Source organism: Pogoniulus pusillus, chromosome 28, assembly GCF_015220805.1.
Source record: "Pogoniulus pusillus isolate bPogPus1 chromosome 28, bPogPus1.pri, whole genome shotgun sequence".
NCBI lineage: Eukaryota > Metazoa > Chordata > Aves > Piciformes > Lybiidae > Pogoniulus > Pogoniulus pusillus.
The window spans coordinates 14,220,938-14,236,753 of record NC_087291.1 but is presented as its reverse complement, the minus strand read 5'-3'; the positions used below and the strand labels follow the sequence as shown (position 1 = coordinate 14,236,753).

General features: G+C 43.0%; 1 protein-coding gene across 1 annotated transcript in view; it reads right to left on the bottom strand.

Annotated features, from left to right (window-relative positions):
- THSD7A (thrombospondin type 1 domain containing 7A) overlaps nucleotides 1-12,442 on the bottom strand; it is a 278,576-nt gene extending 266,134 nt beyond the window's left edge. The window contains exon 1 of the mRNA XM_064166895.1: nucleotides 12,375-12,442. The gene's annotated coding sequence lies outside the window, so the exon portion shown is untranslated. The remainder of the gene's footprint in view (nucleotides 1-12,374) is intronic.
- Nucleotides 12,443-15,816: the final 3,374 nt, after the last annotated feature.

Here is a 15,816-nt window from a genome sequence, read left to right as displayed (position 1 = left end):
GAGTAGAAGGAGGCTTAATTGGAAAGATTTAGATAGCAAACCATGAATCACCATAATGTGACTTTATAAAAACACACAGCTCCTGGTAGCTTGAATTCTTGCTGCTGTTCCCTCTGCTTCACCACAGAGCTGCAGAAGAACTAGCAGGGATGTAGGGCACAGCAGCATTGATCCTCAGAGATTATGCAGCGACTTGCATAAGAAAAGCATTTTTCACCATGGAAGACAGATGCAGAGAGTTGCTAGAAGAGAGGTCCATAAAAGCAAAGAGTATGAAAGAGAAATTGAGAGTCACAAACCCCAGGCCATTTAATAACATTACTGGCATTCTTCAAACACAAGGAAGAGCTATTTTAAAGGTGCTGAATGGTTCTGTGGAGTTCTTCATCACAACATACTCTGAAGGTCAAATGCTGAGAAGGAGGATTACAGAAAGTAGCAAAGTAAAAATTGTTAAACAAGATGATCACACAGAGATCTGGATTTGGAATGCACAAGATCACAGAATGTCAGGGGTTGGAAGGGACCTCAAAAGACCATCTCAGTCCAACTGTCCTGCCAAAGCAGATCACATTGGAATGCATCCAGGCAGGTTTTGAGTATCTCTGGAGAGGGAGACTCCACAACCGCCCTGGGCAGCCTGTTCCAGTGCTCTGTCACCCTCACAGGGAAAAAAAATCCTTCTCATGTTTCCATGGCACTTCCTATGCCTCATCTTCCACCCACTGCCCCTTGTCCTGCTATTGGGCATCACCCAGTTGAGCCTGGCTCCAGCCTCCTGACACTCACCCTTTACATATGTAGAAACATGAATAAGGTCACCTCTCAGTCTCCTCCAAGCAGCAGAGCCCCAGATCCCTCAGTCTCTTCCTGTAAGGAAGATGTTCCACTCTATCATTTCTGTGGCTCTACACCAAACTGCTGAATGGCAGAAGCCAAGAGTCTCTTCCAAGTGAAAGACCACTTTATGCTACCTCTCCTTCTTAAGAATCAATTATTTACCAGTGTTGAGAAAGTTCCAATTTTACTCTGATCCAAGAGAACTACTCAGAATTTCCTTTCCATTCCCCAGCACAGGCAAGAGTTACTTAGCTTTTGCATTTCAGTATAGTATCAAAGTTAACATCTTTATCTATATTTATTGCTGATCTAACAAACAAACAGCACTAAACCAGCAAACATTAAAATCTCCTTCATATTTAGAGTAAAATCATCTGATTATTTTTTCAGGGCACATTTTGTAGAGTAGAGTTGTTGGTTGGACTTGGTGATCCTGAGGGACTTTGCCATGCTGAATGTTTCTGTGATTTTTTTTTAATTGGAGAATTGTTCTTCAGACTATTTCATAGGTAACTAATTAGCTTTAAACTATTTACTATCAGATGTCATTTTGAATTATTAATCTCTTTTGGAAGTCTATAAACCTTTACAACAAGACCAGTTAAATAAATATTTCAGCTATAACCTCAGGCAGAATTTCTTCCAAGAAGCATCCTTTGGTTGATGAAGCCTGAAATCAGAACCTCAGTTTTTCTTGGTATTACAGCCCTCTTTTAGAGTACATGAAGAAAATTTTCTACTCATTAGCATGCTTTTCCATTTGTTTTTTTTTCTGAGAGAAAAATATCCTTTGTGCATAAGAAACAAGCAAACAGAAACAACAAATGCTAAATGTTGCCAAAATTATTTTACCCAAACTTATTCTTTCTACACCACAGGCACTGAATGGCAATTGCCTGCAAGGCTTCAGCTGTGGTTCACTCCATAGAATGAGATTACACTATAAAACTGCTCATAGGGCTAACCACAGGATTATACAGAACAACAGAAGAAAGGAGACTCAAATGGGGAAAAAAAAAGACTCGAAAGGGGGGAGGGGGGGGGGAAGGAGACTCAAAAGGAGGGGGAAAAGGAGACTCAAAGGGAGGGGGAAAAGGAGACTCAAAGGGAGGGGGAAAAGGAGACTCAAAGGGAGGGGGAAAAGGAGACTCAAAGGGAGGGAAAAAACATAGAAGCTGAGCATACATACCCTGACAATTCTATGATTGTGGACAAACTTAGTGTAATTAGTAGAAGTGACTAAAACCTTAACCCTGTGTGGGAATGTCAGCTGAAAAATAATCCTCCTGTAAACTTCATCCAAAACATTTCATCAAGAAGCAAAATGTTTCTACACTAAAAGCAACATATTCTGAGACATTTTTAAAGAGAGATTAATTCTGATTATTAAACAATTCTATTCTGAAGGGGGGGGAAATTATGGTTTTAGATCTTTTTTTGGCTGAACCAGCTTTAATTCCAAAGAAACTGTATTACTTCCAGTGCAGCAAAAAGTGATTATTCTTTCCCTAAAAGTTCCTGCTAATACACTTCACAGTATTATTTCAGGTATAAATAAGATGAATCTCAGATTATACACACTGCAGATTCTCTCTGAGGATAACTATTATGTGAAACTCAGGACAAGTCCACCGATACAAAGAGCTGCTCAGGTAGAAGGACTTCCATAGCATGAGAACTGCCATTTATAATCTTGGTGCTTTGATCTCTCAGAACACAAACTAATGCTGTATCTGGGATGTAGCACATTATTAAGAGCTAAATATCTTTAAATGGAGCAGCTTTGAAGATCACTTCCAATATTGACAGCTTGCATTTATACAAGGCTTTGATTCCCAAGGCAGTGCCACACAGGACCCCCCCAAATCCAATATATATGTGCATATATAGAGAAACTGCCATTCACATTCAAACACAGCATTCAGATGATAAACAAGTATCCATTCATAAATTTAAATGCATAATACATCATCTTAACTAGACTTTGAGGTGATAATATATAAGGCTAGATGATAGACCAAAGTATAATTGTAGACATCAATGGGACTATACCAATTAATTGTGGAGAACATCACCTGCAGAAAAGGCTCTATCAGAAGATGACTTTTGTGCAGAACAGAAATAGAATAACCTTCATTTATTTTAATAGCTTGTGAGAACATGAGGGGAAAGTAATCTCGGCTAAAATACTGCTCATGCTACTAGAGTTCATACAAAACAGACACACAGCAATCAAGGGAGGTTCTCCTTCCCCTCTACTCTGCCCCGGTGAGACTTTGTCTTGAATGCTGCATTCAGTATTGGGCTCCCCAGTTTAAGAGGGACAAGCATCTGCTGGAGAGGATCCAGTGGAGGGCTACAAGGACGATAAGGGGACCGGAGGGTATGCCTTATGAGGAGAGGCTGAGGGACCTGGGGATTTTTAGTCTGGAGAAGAGAAGACTGAGAGAGGATTTAATAAATGTTTATACACATCTGAGGTTTGGAGGACAGGCTCTGCTCACTTGCTCCCTGAGATAGGACAAGGAGCAATGGATGGAAGCTGCAGCACAGGATGTTCCACCTCAACACAAGGGGGAAGCTCTTGACTGTAAGGGTCACAGAGGACTGGAACAGGCTGCCCAGAGGTGATGGAGTCTCCTTCTCTAGAGACTTTCAAGGCCTGTCTGGATGTGTTCCTGTGTGACATGAGCTAGACTGCGTGGTCCTGCTCTGGCAGGGGGGATTGGACTGGATGATCTCCTTGGGTCCCTTCCAACCCCTAACATCCTGTGAGTTAAGTCACAGCTCCAGCACAATTTACTTCTGTTGAAGTCTCACCCAAGATCATCAGAATTACAACCAGGTTGATTTTAACTGAAGTACCCAGGTCAGAAATTTCCTATCGAGCAAAACAAAACAATCATTGTCAAAAACAATTCAACTAAAACATTCTATTCAAATGTATCTTACTTAGCAAGCATCACTCCTTCACCTCCAGAGGAATGGGCTATGCCTGTTATGCAATACTGGAAGGGTACGTTGTGCTGTACCTTCTCTCTTTTCTCTACATACGTAGAGAACTGTTCACTCTTCAACTGTGCAGAGTGAATATGACCAAAACATCCAAGGAGGAGGCACAAGAGAGAACAAAAATTTGCTATTTAAAAAATGATGTATGTCTAAAGAAACCCTCTCCCTCCACACCAGCTCATGGCTTCAAATACAGAGAAGGACAAAACCCCTCCACCACTGAAGCAAAGTTTAATATTGACTTCAATAAGGTCATCTGTCAAACTAAAGAAAGCTATAAAGAGTTCAATATTATTTATTTGAATAATTAATCTTTTATCAAGTTGACCTTTTTCATTTCCCTTTAGCCACTACAACTAATTAATATTGTTATTATTACTATTTTTCCATAATTCAAAGTCTCCCATAATCTAACAGTTGCAGTATCTTCCATACTGCATCCTATTTCCAAGCGTAATGACCCTCAAAATCCCAGATTGATTTTGGCTTTCCTTTGATCAATACTAATCTCCAAGACATATTAAACTTTACATTGACCTAAACAAAAAGGTCATTATATGTATATTAGTCAATCTCCAAAACATTTATTAAATTAATTACAAAGACCACTAAAAGCTGCATTGTTACAAAGCATTTCTGTCTGGGATTTCTATCCATCATCCTTAGTGAGATAATTCACACAATCACAGGCACTGTAATGGGTTTCTCAAAGTATCTTGGGCTGCCCTCAATTAGTTTAAGATTAATCTTTTTCTGTGTACCTAATTGGAGGAATACCACTCTATTAGTTACTGGACTACCCAAATCCAGTCTTACACATACAGAAGTCAATGGGAGGAAACTTCCCCCTTTCAGTAGCAGAACTCTTAAAGACCAGGAGGTGTCTAACGTACTGCATTTAGTTTTTAATACTCTCTGAAGGCAAAGTAGCAGAAGTTTTTCCAATCTTCCAATCTCAACCATCTCTTTTTAAAAGAGGAATCACAGCATCCAGAGGAAGTTTATATAAAGCTTGGTTTGGAAAAACAACAGATTACTGAGTAGCTTTTACATTCTATTGGCTAACTCAAAACAGGGCCAGAAAACCCATACACATGCATTAAAAGTAGGTATATGTTAAGGCAAAGTAGGCAAAAAAGCAGGATAATGTTGAGGTAAAACTGTTACTTGTTCATCTGTGGTAGGCTCCTCATCACTTCTATTCTTTTTCCTCAAGGAAGAAAAAGCAAATCTCAGGAGAAAAAGAAAACAAAACCAAAACACACACACAAAGAAAAAGCACCAAAACAAACAAAAAACCCACAAAAAAGGACAACCAACCAATAAAAGAGGAGTCACAGCACCCAGAAGCAAGTTTATAGAAAGCTTGGTTTGGAAAAACACAGATTACTGAGTAGCTTTTACATTCTATTGGCTAACTCAAAACAGGACCAGAAAACCATACATATGCATTAAAAGCAGGTGATAACGTTAAGGCAAAACTGTGACTGGCTCATGTGTGGTAGGCTACTCATCACTTCTATTCTTTTTCCTCAAGGAAGACAAAAGCAAATCTCAAGCTTAGGAGAAAAACAAAACAAACAAACCAACCCCACCCAACAACAAAACACAAAAAACCTAAAGAAACAAACAAACACCAACAAAGAAACAAACAAACACCCACCAACAAACACCCACCAACAAACAAACAAAAAAACAACAAAGAAACAAACAATTCAGAGAAACAAACAATTCAGAGAAACAAACAATTCAGAGAAACAAACAATTCAGAGAAACAAACAATTCAAAGAAACAAACAATTCAAAGAAACAAACAATTCAAAGAAACAAACAATTCAAAGAAACAAAAAATTCAAAGAAACAAAAAATTCAAAGAAACAATAAAATCAAAGAAACAAAAAATCAAAGAAACAAAAAAATCAAAGAAACAAAAAAAATTAAACCACAAGGAAAAAAAAAGGAGGAAAACCACACAAAGAGAAAGCTCAATAAATATAATTTATAATCTCTTTAAATTTAAAATATTAAGTTCATTTAATGCCTTTTTTCTTGTTGTTCTTGCAATGTTGCATCCCCCATGACACTATAGATTCTAACACAATGATTTGCATTTTGGATAGAGAAGACAGTTTACTCTTTGCATAGTAAAAACCCCATCTTGTAAATTGAGGCAATAATTATGTGTTTATTCTCTCCCTCAGGCAATTCAACCTGAATTAATTTTACAATCTAGCTGAAGTTTTATTAAGCAAAAGTAATACTAAGCACTCCATGGAATTTCTGTCCAGAAGTCTTAACATAATAAAAAACAATACAAACCCATTGATAATATACTTGGCGGAGGGAAGTTACCTATACTTGGGAAAACAAAAGTTACCTATACTTGGGGGAAAAAAAAAGTTACCTACGCTTGGAAAAAGAAGAGTTACCTATAGACACTAAAATGCAACACTAACAGACTTGCTTAAAACTTTCTGTTGTCTTAGCTCTGGGGATGCAGGTACTAAAAGACATAGGGGTAGATAGAATAAAGTAAAGACAGGTACTAAAAGACAAAGAGTAGGCAGATTAGTAAGCAACCAGGAGGAAAGGGTGCTTTAAAAAAGTGGGTAGTAATCAAGAGTGAGGAAATAAAAAGTCAGAGAAGGGGTAAATAATTACATAAATATAGTGAGGTATTCCCAAAAATCATCCAAGTTTCCTAAGAACAGCTTAAATGTGTCTCTCTCTGCTCTTTTCACACTGGCCAGAGTGAAGCTGTCCGCACTCCAAACTCAACTGTGATGCCTTTTGGACTTCTACCTCTGTAACATTAGAGCTTGTCGATCTTCTGATGCACCAGGCGAGGTAGAGAGGCTGTCCTCACTCATCCTGCTCCATTTGTTATCTATGACTTTTAGAATTCCCCATGCTAAATGTCTTTCTACTAAATAAAACTGTATTACACAAACTCATTTCTACCCAAACAGACAGACAAAGTAATCCCAAAGCTTACAAGCTACCCCCATATATCCACTAAGCAATAAAGCAGTATTTCCCAAATTGGCATCCTGATGCCAACCAGGAAGAGTGCAGCACATCCTCCACAGCGGCTGCTAATGGATTAATCCTAAAGACATCTCTAAGGAAGGACTGAGAGCTAAGTAGAAGCCTGTGCCATTATCTGAGACACGGATAGTCATGAAAGCAAACTAACATTTTCTTATGCACTGCACAAAAAGAAGGAAAAAAAGAACAAGATTCCCCTGACCAAAGCTTTTCTAAACTTCCCTTTCTCTTTCACAACTCTCTGTCATTGTTAGCAAAGTTTGAGCTCCAGAAATTACTCTGGGCACTCTCTTTGCTGCCCTTGATATTTTAAGGTGAAAGAAGAGCATCTGAAAACATCCACATTGCCCAGTTTTTCTTATTGGTTTAATGAAAGGGCTATGCTTGGAAACCATTTCAAATATCCAAATTTAGGAGAGAGTGTCAGGCCATACAGAGCTGGAGCCAATCCTAAGCACACACTGAGGAACAGGAGAGGGAGTAAGATTAATCTCCCACTTCAGGCAGCCCAGAGGGCTGCTCAAGGAAAAGCAGAAGAAGCAAGAACAGAGAGACAGGCTGCACACAATGCGGGTTTAGCCTGCTTAGGCACAGACAAGCAGCTTAAGCTGACGTAGAAAAGAAGTCCCTCCAGAGGGGTTAAACGTTGGCAAGTGCCAAAACAGAAAGCAGGGTTTGTGAAGCTGCCTTTTAAACAGACTGGAGGGGAACTGGATTGGCGCCTTGCGTGACATGACATTTAAAGCTTTGACAGAAGCTAAATGCAACCATTTCCCTGGGCTCATACCACTGCTAAGCATATAATTCCTTCTGGAACATTCTGGCCAAACTCCATCTCAAAAACTTCTGCAGCATTCCCCTATCCCTCTCTACTACCACTGGATGTTTCAGAAACTATGTTCTCAAGCCCCAAAAAAATCATCAGGGGTAGCAGATACTTGGTCGTACTTGTGCCAGCAATGTCCTTTATTACAATGTTCTGCTTCTCTTCTCTCGGTCACCTTTCAATTTTGGAGATGGACTACATATCCTGCATAACTTTCATTTCACTTAGTGAAACAAACCAAGATCTCCCTATCTCTCTTTGATAAGGCAGGCTTGCTAAATATTCAAGCATCCTGGCAGCTCTTCTTTGCACCTGGTCCAATTTCAGTTATATCTCCTTGCAGATGTCCCTACTCAGACATCATCATAAGGTTAGCTGTTTGTCTTTTCCACTGCTACATGGCACTGGCAGTTCAGGTGAATGCTTCCTTTATTTCCCAAGTTTCTATTGCAGATTTTTATATATTATATATTTATATCATGATATTAACACTAATTAATTAATCATTACTTCATTCCAAGGCCTCAACTTCATCAGCTTGTTATACTGACAGAGGAGAAAGGGTGACCTGTGCAATTAGGGGCTTGGTTTTCAATCACAAATTCCAGGGAAGTTGCTATGCATCTACACACCATCAGTCAGCCATCTCAAAGTTCAAGTGGATTCTCACAGTTTACAACCTCAATTTTCAACCTGTAACATGCAGATAACTTCCAAGAGGTCTACAATACATCACGAAGACAAACAGGCCTACTGACAGCAAGATTTAAATGGAGAATTGATTCCACTGCAACACTTTTAGTGGTCTGCAAACACTTGAGAACCACTTCTTGTGATATTAGGGTATCTCCCTTGCATGTGGCAGTTTGAGGACAGGGCAGAGTTTCTGACAGCCTTATTATCATGAGCACAGAGCACCTAACAGCTCAAAGAAGATATGGAATACATTTAGCTCATTAATAGTTCTACTTCTGGAAGAAAGAGGAGCAATTATATCAGAACAGTCCTGAGTAGCAGACTGAAATCTGTGATGCATATTAACATTCTAGCACATCACCTCTCCTATGGAGACAGGCTGAGAGAGTTGGAGCTGTTCAGTCTGCAGAAGAGAAGGCTATAAAGAGACCTTATTGTGGCCTTCCAGTAACTGAAGGGAGCCTACAGGAAAGCTGCTGAGAGACTTTTTAGGATGTCAGGTAGTGACAGGACTAGGGGGAACGGAGCAAAACTAGAAGTGGATAGACTCAGATTGGATGTTAGGAAGAAGTTCTTCACCATGAGGGTGAAGACCCTAGAATGGTTTGCCCAGGGAGTTGGTGGAAGCTTCATCCCTGGAGGTTTTTAAGGCCAGGCTGGATGTGGCTCTGAGCAGCCTGACCTAGTGTGCGGTGTCCCTGCCCATGGCAGGGGGGTTCGAGCTAAATGATCTTTGGTGTCACTTCCAGCCCTGACAATTCTATGACCTCTTCCTGCACCTCCTTCGCTATGCATTTACTTGACAGGGTTTGAAACCAGGATTAAAGTCACAGAGACCTGAGAAAGTAAATAAGAAATAATTTCGTTCATATTCCTAAAGAAACAAATCCCAGGATATCCCTTTTATTACCTACATACTGTCTTTTCACTCTCATGGAACCAAACTGCAGGAGTAGACAATGCCATGGATAAGAATGAATTTACTACAGTTTGGAGCTCTACACTAAAATGCTTTGTCTTCCTGATTGCATTCTGAATACATTTTGGATACATCGATTAACTATTGATTAAGTGCAATGAAGCAATGACTTACACCTTCAGATTTCAGAGTGGTCATGGAGAGATAAATGACAAGGCATTTCACCCTACTCACACCAAGTAGTAACCAAAGGAACTATTGAGCATGGAAGCCATAGGATTTGGCTACTTTGGCTGAATTCGCTGCTTCAAGATTTTTGGTTATCAAATACAAACTACTCATTGCAATTATCCTTTTCTCCTTTGATGACATTAATGTTTCAACAGCATCCAAATAAAAACTTTGTTGTTCTCGTGTGGATTTGAAGGAAGGCCTGAGGCAATCTTAGCTCCCTTCCCCCTCTCTTATAGCCAGCTGTGATAAATAAGCTAGGTACAACTGCTGTAATACGGTGCACTGACATGATATACAACCTATAGAATTACTGTGTCAGAACACTGCCACTTTGTCAGCTTCCCACTACTGCCTCTCGCTGTAAAATGCAGTGTGGGAAGATATATGCAGACCCAAGTGCCTAACCACTGCTGGAATTTCTGGTATGTTGTACTGCCCAGTAAAACAAATGATAAAACACCAGGAATAAAGTGATAGTCACTAAAGATGCCTTAAACTCCTTAGTTTATAAAGACAAGACACTGACAATATGAAGTCTCAATCCGTTCCAAGGACAGAAAAACAACTGGCAAAGTAAAGTAGGTGTCATCAGAAAACTGGCATTGCTGCAGAGCAGTGCCAAAGAACCAGTGAAACTTCTGAGGACTCCAGGTAAGAAAAAGGCATCATCTTTACAGTCCTGCTGAATGACAGCTCAGGACAGGTCTAGCAAAATGAACCAGTCACATACACCTTGATATTTCAGAAACATCTGAGATTATCTAACATTACACCAATGGCCCTAAGAGAACCACAGAATCAGAATCACAGAGAATATCCAGTTGGAAAAGACCTCAAAGGTCATCCAGTCCAACTCTCGACCCAGCACTGAGGGGTCAACACTAAATCATGTCCCTAAGTGCCAGGTCCACAAGCTACTTAAACACCTCCAGGGGCAGTGACTCCACCGCTGCCAAGGGCAGACCTTTCCAATGCTTTATAGCCCCTTCCGTGAAGAACTATTTCCTACCACCCAGCCTAAACCTCCCCTGGCGCAGCTTGAAACCACTGAAACACAATTCTCAGAGTCCCGAGCCCAACTAAGAGAGTTCTGATCCCAACTCAGGAGCTCCCAAACCCATTTCCTGTGGCTCTCCCCCTGACTGACAGGGTCTGACCCCATTTCAGGAGGGTTTAATCCCAATTCAGAGTTCCCTGATTCCTATCCATGGGATCTGATCCCCGTCCCTGGGAACCCACCTCAGTCCCTCCCCGGGCCCCTCACCTGTTCATTCCAAAATAAATCCAGTGGTGTGGGCAAAACAGTATTAGGTCATGGACAACGTGTACCTGAAAGCAAACCACCTGCTCCCAAAGCACAGCATGCTGTTCTCGAGCAACTTGGATAAAACATTCACACACACCCCCCACTGCCTTCCAGGTGCCCTCCAAGAGACTTCTCATCCACAAAGGCTTTCTCAGTAGCATCTTTGGAAAAGAGGACTAAAGGGCAAGATAAGTCATAGGATCACAGGATGTCAGGGGTTGGAAGGGACCCAAAGAGATCACCCTGTGACATACGTGGCAAATAATTTTAATGTGCTGTCCTACAATTAAAGGATGACCTGATCAGCTTTTTAAAGTGGACATTTTTAAGGAAGAGTTTGTTCAAACAGCTTTTTGCCCGTGAAGCACCCTCAAACTTACTGCTGATTTATAAACTGCTCAATCTAGCCACGCCAGAACCTTAACTGTGAACTGAGCACCTCAACCTCAGCGTTGCACATTATGTTTACTACACACAAAACTTCCTCCAGAAGACAGACCTCTTTTTTCACTTTCCAGTGTATCACAGATCTTATTTTACTCCAGATGTGTTAGCAGAACATCAGCAACTTGAAATCAACTTCATGACAACAGCATTTACTGTAGGAGGGTGGAACGTTAAAGCTTTTTCTTCATTTTTGGTTGAATGCTCCAGAACTCTCCATGTTTGGGCTCTAAAGTCTCTTCACTCTCTCTCTCTCTCTCCTCACACACCTGCAGGCTACTCCTGCAGCATCAACACCACCAGCCCTGTTACAAAATGCTTCACAACCATGTAGCAGCGCCGAGCGCTTCTAGGCAGTTTCCTGATGGTGCATGAAGGAAAACACCACCATCGAACTGCTGTGACACGCACAAATTAACCCGACGAGTGAGGGTTTGTATTTATATGTATGCACACACACACGCACATATGTAATCTTTTTTCATGTCTTTCTGAGACAGCAAGTCTTTACTTCCACAAAACAGAAAGTTTGAGCGCAGACCCGAAGGCTTGTGCGTGGGGAGCCCGACTCCCCTCCAGCCTTCGCTTTGCAGACACGGCCCCGAGTCCCGACTTTTCGCTCCGGCCCCGCCGAGCGTGGAACCAGCGCTGAGCAGCCGCTTCTCGGGCGGCTGAACTCCCTACAGCAGCCCAAACATCCCGAGCGGTTTTCCCAGGCGGCCGCCCGGCTGGCTCTGCAGCTCCACAGGCAGCGCCCAGGACTCCCGGGCCAGTTCCCGACCCCCTCACAGCGGACCCGGGGCAGCGCGGGGCGCCGCTGCCTCACAGGGCGGGAGAGGACGAGGCGCGAGGCGCAGGCACAAGCGCAGCTCCGAGGCCAACCGCAACTTCCACCCCAGCGCCCAGAGCTGCTGCGCCCCAAACCCGCACCTCTCCGCGGTGTCTCCGCGCACCGGGGCAGGCTGACCCTAGAACAGATGCTTCCCCGGAGCGATGGAAAAGGACGTCCGGAGTAGCTCCGCGCACCCCTCCGCGCCCACCAGCACTCACCTCCCCGCTCCGCTGCCCGGGCCCCGGCGGCAGCGCCTCCCCGCTGCGGCGGCGGGGCGGAGGCTCCGCGCCCGCTCAGTGTCCCGCGCCGCCCACGCTCCTTTCCGCGGGCGTTCACCCGCCCCCCGGCATCACGCGGCCGGCCCCCCCATGACCAGCGGCTCCATCCGCAATGCAGCTGCGGCTGCCCTCTTCTCCTTCTCCTCTCCTCCTCCCGGCCCGGGCACCTGCCCGCCGCCCCCTCGGGCCCGAGCTGAGCGCGCGCCGCGCGGCCCCGCGGGCGGCGCGGGGACACTGCGCCTGGGCACGCGGGCAGCGGCGGGGCAGGGAGCTGCTGGCGCTGCTGGGAGCTGCTGGCGCTGCTGCGCTGACCCGGCTGGGGAACAGGGAGCAGCGACCGCAGAGGGGGAAAGAAGTTAAGCAAAGGGCAAGGGGGAAAAGGGAGTGAGGTGAAAAAGAAAAATAAAACGGGGGGGAAGTAAAAAACTAATAAGGGGGGCAGGGGGGAGGAAAGACGAAGAGGCTGTTCTTTCCAAAAGGACTTTGGCAGGCTGCTGCCCCCGCCCCCCCATACCGAAACCTATTACTGCAGCGCACCCCTGGGACAGGGCGAGATTAATTGCAGTGTGCTGTGAAAAAAATGATAGGTGCCATTAATCAGGGAAGCTGTAAGTCATTCACGTCTGTAGATGGAATCCAGAGATTAGCTGGGACAGATGGCAGGCAAACAGGGCGCTCTCCAGCTCTGGCGTAAATCACTCAACTTCTGGAATTATTAAACAGCCAGTGACAGGATCCCGTACGTTTCCTTAAGGAGAAGCATCTCTTAGGAAGATGAATATTCACTTCACATTATGGAAGGCTGCTTCCCAGCGCTGCTACACTTCTCTTTCTAAATAACTCCAGCGTCCTGTTTTCCTTCCTGGGTGTCACCAACTTCAAACCTGAAAAAGAAACCAAGAGTTTTCACACAGATGTGAGTAAGAACCAAAGCCAGGCAAGCATTATATGAGTACTCCAATCATTGCTTTAATGCCCTTTCAGCATTAAACAGGCAAAGCTCTAAATTCATAGAATCACAGAACCAAGGAATCAACTAGGCTGGAAGAGTCCTCCAAGATCAGCCAGTCCAACCTAGCACCCAGCCCTGGCCAGTCAACCAGACCATGGCACTAAGTGCCCCATCCAGTCTTGAACACCTCCAGGGACAGTGACTCCACCACCTCCTTGGGCAGCCCATTCCAATGCCAATCACTCCCTCTTGTGAAAAACTTCCTCCTAACATCTAGTATGGACCTCTCCTGGCACAACGTGAGACTGTGTCCCCTTGTGTTGCTGGTTGCCTGGCAGAAGAGACCACCTGGCTACAGCCTCCCTGAAATTACTACAACCTACATTAACAAATAATTATACAATATAAAATAATGATAACACCTAAATTAACAGGGTTTGTCCTGCTAGCTCCAGTAAATTTACCTTTACTTGCAGTAACTACTGCAGCAAATTAATTTTTTCCCCAAGTTGTAATTATTTTTGTTCACTTTGAGGAAAGCAGTGACTCAACACCACATTTACTCACTCCTTGTAAGAGGACATTAGATATTCATTGGAATCTAAATACTCCAGGTGGACAGAAGACCTTTTTTTCATTAAAATAACCTATTTATTTTTTCACATAGCAAAAATGAATTATGGTATGATCAACTTCAATCAGGCTTTCATAATATCACATTGATTGATATGTCAGATGCTTGTCTAAATATCAGCTTAGCACCAGTATCTATGACTGAGTAATCGTGAGCTTGATTGCATCTCCTGCAATAATGTGATCAATCTCCAGCAACATCCATCCAGAATTTTCTAGAAACCTGCTCTATAAATTCAATAATGGTATCAATTCTATCAGAGAAAAGGGACCACAGTCCAAAACACAGTTTACCACAGTCGTTTTAAAAATACATATATTCAACACTTTATCATGCTTAACCAGTTTGATTTGTATTATTAAAAAGTTCCTGTGCTAGTTTGAAGCTAGCTTTGGTGAGAAGAATTGGATTACAGGCTGTGAAAAGGAAACAATGGTGATGGCTACTTCACTCATAGGCTTGCTGAGATGTATAAAAACAAGAACACAAACACGAGTAACAGAGTTGCTCTCTGGCTTTGGCTGCCTCCCTTCTCTCTCTAACCTGTTGTCTGTGTAACTAATCCTTCTGCTTCCTAACTCCCCTGGCAGATTCTCCAAACTCACCTTGAACATAAGTCAAAGTCTGGGCTAAGGTAGAGGGGTGGAAGGGAGGTGGAAGGGTGGTTGGGAGCCCTCCTGGGGACTCTGGTTTCTGGGAGGGCTGTTGTGTTTCTGTATTACTTTTTTAACTTGTGTATTTCTGTATATGTGATGGTTTGGGTGTTCACTGCCCCCCCACACTTTGGAAACCACCCAGACTAGACTCTGCCAGCTCTGGAAATTGAATAAAGCTTGTATTTACAGCTAGCACAATATACAAGCAGATATTTACAGTATATACAGTTACCTACAGAAATAGACAAGGTAAAAGGTAATACAGAAACACAACAGCCCTCCCAGAAACCTGAGTCCCCAGGAGGGGCTTCCAACCGCCCCTTCACCTTCCCCTTACCCCTCTCAACCTTACCCCAGTCCCAAGGAAGAATGGAGGTTGGGCCAGGGGGTTAGGAAGCAAAGTGGATTAGTCCAAAATGAAGGGTGAGGTTAGAGAGGAAGATGCAGCTCAGCCAGCAGCCCAAGTGAGAGCGGTTATCTATATTTTTATTTCTTGTTCCTATACATCTCAGCAAGCCTGTGAGGGAAGTAGACATCACCACTGTTTTCCTTCCACAGCTTGCCATCTAATTCTTCTCACCAAAACATTCTAGCTAGCTTCAAAGTAGCACAGTGTTCTAAAGGATCCCCATTTCACACCAGTAACAAGCAGGCAGCTATATCTGGAACCTAATACTCTGTTATATTGCAGCATTGCCATCGCATTGCAGACAAACCAAGCAGCCTTGCTAGGTGTGCTTGTAAACTGGTTTCTGTGAGTGCTTTCTCAGGTCCTTTGGAACAAGTCAAGGATGAAGACTGAAAAGAAATTGGCTCATGTGCACTGGGAGACAGTCCTTAAAGAAACAAGCAGACAATCTCTTCTTAAATTCGTTAAGAACTTCTGAGATCGTTCCAGAGGTTTTGTACGAGGGAAAAAGATCTTCCCTAAGGGATCTGATGAGGAAAAACATGTTGTCAAGCAGCTAAACAAGTCAACAAATTGGAATGGAATAAGGAAGCTTTCACCTCAGTTCAACAAAGCTGTGATAAATTGACTGCGTTGTTACTGTTTTACATATTCTGAGGCTTGTATGACATTAATTAGTTATTTCAGTGAGCAGAAGTCTACCCAAGAAATCACCAGCACAGCAGACCCTA